Genomic DNA, 4,537 nt, shown 5'->3' with positions numbered 1-4,537 from the left:
TTAACCGTTTCAAAAAAAAACTACTGCAATAACTAGTGCCTACCAGTCTATTATTTCTTAAAAAAAATATATTCACATTTACAATCTTTCCTTTAATAATTCAAATAAGATGATACCCTTTAGCTAAAGACATACAGTTTAAATAAAATGCAGTAAATTTGGTTGATTTTTGACAAAGCCACTGTCAAATTATTTGATATTGTGCCTACTAATGACAGAGTAGCTCTCTAGACAAGCAATGTCCGGATTAACAGCACAAAAAACATCAAACAATCATTGTGACAAATATGTCAAGATCACACAAGGCAGGTCTGACAAAATTATGCCTGAAAATCATCAATTGATAAATAAATAAGCTTGTTCCCATGACACCACTCCCACTTGCGTTATAAGAAATACAATGAAAATTTTAAAGTCTGTTACAGTTTTGTAAATTCACAATTAATTCTTACATTTTGTTGTTATATTCAGCTAATCCTTTGCTTCACAGAATGTTCAGACACGACTCAATATCCTCGGTTGATTGAATTTTCAAGAGTGGTCTGAAGAATTTTTCAGAGATTTTCACTGCACCACCCGAGACTTCCTCCACAATGGCCCAAACTCTCTGTTCAAGCTGAGCCATCTTCATATGCAGTCCATACGAATTCTGGAATCTTCTGATGTCCTGTAAATCATGAATAATGATAACCATTCAGTATACAAAACTATAAATAATAACGCTTTGAATAATCAACTTAGAGGACTGTCCAATGTAAAATATTGGATATATTTTTTTTATAAACAACTGGTAGCAAGATGAGTTGCAGATAATTGGTCAGTAACCACATTTTAACTTAACTCTTTTGACCTGTTAATTCTTTCAACAGTGAACAATGCCCATTATATTACTCCAAATATTGTACATAATTGGATAGCAGAAAAGTCAAATTTGAACAAGAGTGCCAAACTGTCACAAGATACGCCCGTTTGTAGGTTTTGGACACCATGCTTAATGCTTGAAATGCAGTAAGTGACCTCTAGACCTAGTTATTGACCCGGCATGACCCTTTTTTTAACTTGACCTAGATATCATTTAGATGTAACATCTGACTAAATTTGGTGAAGATCAGATGAAAACTACTTCAATTAGAGAGCGGACACCATACACATGAAATTCACTATGTGACCTTGTGACCTCATTTTTGACCCAGCATAACCCATATTCGAACTTTACTTGCATATCATCTAGACACAACTTCTGACCAAATTTGGTGAAGATCAGATGAAAACAACTTAAATTAGAGAGCGGACATCATGCTTAATCCTTGAAATGCACTAAGTGACCCAGTGACCTTTTTTTTGACCCGACATAACCCATATTCGAACTTGACCTAGATATTGTCTAGACACAACTTCTGACCAAGTTTGGTGAAGATCGGATGAAAACTATTTCAATTAGAGAGCGGACACTGCTGTGGATGCCGCCCGCCAAGGGTTAAACTATAATAAAGTCTCTCAACGTGCTTGCTTTAAACATAGGATTGGTATTGCTTTTTGCAGACAATTATAATGTGCACCAACTATGTTAAGATTATAATATTGTCAATGCCTACATAAGTACTTTTCATCAAAATGGTGTTTATTTATATTTATTAAATGTCAAATCATTCAACAGCCATTCATGAGTTAGCAGGTAGTCAAATGCCAATCCAACTGATCCCTCTGTTCATTGATTTAAATCTAAATAATTCAAAGAAAAACTGTTTAAAAGTGTCTTGGTCAAACCATACTATATAAGCAAGAGAATGCACGTTTCAGACCCTTCCATTATATAAGTGTAACTATACCTTCACATGAAAGATGGAAGAAAGAGCTTCTTTCCAAGCCTTCATATCCGTTGGTGACATGTGCATTGATGGGCGAACCTGTCTCATAAGCCTCACCTTGTCAATGAAGCTTAGAGGCTGTTGCTTCTCCTGCAAGCAAACATTGTGCTGCCAACCCACCGTTAAGGCTGTGCATGTTGACAGGGCTGAATAAATATTCATTTTGACTGTGGTTATAGTTGCGAGACCACGCCTTAGAAGACCCTGAAGGGCTTCCCTTGTGTGGTTCTCTCCAAGGGTCTCAACCTGTCCGGCACCTGCAGTTCCATGATATCATTATAAGTTGACAAAATGCAATGTACTAGTTTAACAGAATAAGATCACCAAGCAGCATTTAGAATATAAAAAAAATCATTATTTCACCGGTCTCTAATAGTAAATTACTGTCTTAAATCTGCTCATCATAAGTATTTCTCTTTTTATATTAAACCCTCTATAACGCTCAAAATCAACAAAAATTAGTAAAGAATTTTTTTAAATAAAGTCAAAACCAAAACAATCAGTGTTCCTTTAAGCAAAAGCCAAAATTCAACTCTAGATGTGGTATAATTACATAGATCTTTGAAGAAACAAAATGCTCGTTTTTATTTATTTGTGACACAATTAATTCCATTTTTATTTTTACTGCAAATAGATCTATTCATAGGAAACAGAAACACTAAAATGGTACCCTGTTAGTGTTTATGTGTCGTATGAATAATATATATTGTTGTGGGAAATGAAGATGGCATTATATATGCAAATTAATAATAAAAACGAGCATCTATTTTACCAGACCACATCTGGCGTTGAAAATTCGGCAATTGTCTAATGTAAAAATGAACACTATGTTTCGTTGTTTATTATACGTTATTTTACGAAATATTATACAAAATGTTCGTTTTATTTCAGTAGAAATGGGACTGTAAGTCCATGGAAGTTACTAATCTACTCTTCAATATTGATCAATTAAGGAGGCAAAACTCTGGAAGTACCAAGGCTATCCCAACATAATTGTATGTGCACTATTGCAGTATATCACATATCATTACTATAAATAGTAACAAAATGACTTTGCGACAGGGCCGTTATTCATCTCTAGCGGGCCAATATAAATTATATCAGCCCGCTGAGCCGGGCCGATTTTTCATATCAGAAAAGAATGGAAACACGCGACTTTTACTGAACAAAATGGCGTCCACATTCAGCCTTAGCCAACAGTGATCAATAAAATTGAGATTCAACAAAGCTGTTATGTCGGCAGCGGGCAGATTATAGACGTCCAGCCCAGCTCTGTCGTGTGCTATTGTCTAAATAATACACATTTATTTTAAGTTTCGTAAAATTACATCCAATATTTAAACAGAAACAGCTCTGGACACCAAAAAAAGGTTTTCAAAATTTATTGATTATATTGATTAAAGTCACAGAAGAGGGCATAACGCTGAAGTTATCAGGACAATCTTAACAAACTTTACACATGCAAAACTGCAGTACAACGTATGATGATAGACATTGATTTAAAAGCTTAAGGAAATTGGATGCAATATTTTAGTTATTGAAAAATCAGCTCTGGACGGCAAAAAGTTGACAAAAACAGATTAGTTTCAGTAAAAATATGGGGCATAACTCTGGAATTACAAGGTAAATCCCAAAACACATCTGATGAAAGACAAAGACTTGTCACAATAACTCACACTGTACACTTTGTACTGTGGTGAGCTAAATATATAAAATAGTGCTCGAATATATACCTTTCATCTTTAATATCGACGGGTCACAATCGTCAGGGACCATTCCTACCAGGATTGTAAGTTGTTGAAAAACTCCACTTTGAAAAGAGTCCATTAAAAACTTCACGTGTTCAAGGTCCAGCAGTCTTGATGCTCTTTTTGGCGAAGGTGGGATGAGATTTTCAATGTGGACATCAAATATTCCTAAAAAATGTTGATGAACAGTAAATTCAAACAAGACATTCATGATTGCATTGTCACTTGCCTGTAGTGGTGCAACATTAAATTGATTTATCGATATATCATGATCTTAATTCCTGAGATAACAATGCATCTATAGCAAACTCATTTATTTATCACTGGCAGTATGCTAGACATTTATTTTTAAGTTTCATGAAATTCCATACAAAAGTTACTGAGAACAGCTAAGAAAAGTGTGACAGACCCCAGTTCAGACAGTCAGAATAATGGACGGAATGAAAATACCAAACAATATCATTATCACAAGCTCACTCTAACATTATATATAATTGTTCTTACCCAAAAACATCTTTTGTGCTTCATTCTCATTAGTGTCTGAAACAAAGTAGTACTTGTTAGTGTTACTTATTGTTTTTCAGCAAATTGTCATTGTTCATTGCCTACCAAGTTCAAATATAAATTACAAGTAAACACAGCATTGTCGAGATTTCAGAAACTTGATCTCACAAACTTTTCAATAGCCAGATTATGTATGGTAGAGACAGAAGCTAGTGTTATTTTTCCTTCTATGGACAGATACGGTAAACGGACCTGTTCCAAATGACCTATGGACCCGTTCCCAAAATGAACCAGACCCATCCCAATTTCAAAAAAAACTACAACAAAATCGAGTAAACAATTCCCCAAAATCGCCAACTTGACGTATTTCGAGACTGTTTCAACTTGCTGCCCATTTTACTTCTCAATCATTGACTG

General features: G+C 34.7%; 1 long non-coding RNA gene across 1 annotated transcript; it reads right to left on the bottom strand.

Annotated features, from left to right (window-relative positions):
* Positions 1-2,104: 2,104 nt before the first annotated feature.
* Positions 2,105-4,159, bottom strand: LOC127834010 (uncharacterized). The gene is made up of 3 exons (XR_008027726.1): positions 4,121-4,159; positions 3,602-3,784; positions 2,105-2,125 (listed from the first exon to the last, which is right to left on the bottom strand). It is a non-coding gene; the product is annotated as an uncharacterized LOC127834010 (long non-coding RNA).
* Between the last annotated feature and the right edge of the window lie 378 nt (positions 4,160-4,537).

Source organism: Dreissena polymorpha, chromosome 6 (assembly GCF_020536995.1).
Source record: "Dreissena polymorpha isolate Duluth1 chromosome 6, UMN_Dpol_1.0, whole genome shotgun sequence".
In the NCBI taxonomy this organism is placed as follows: domain Eukaryota; kingdom Metazoa; phylum Mollusca; class Bivalvia; order Myida; family Dreissenidae; genus Dreissena; species Dreissena polymorpha.
This window is presented reverse-complemented; position numbering and strand designations above follow the sequence as displayed.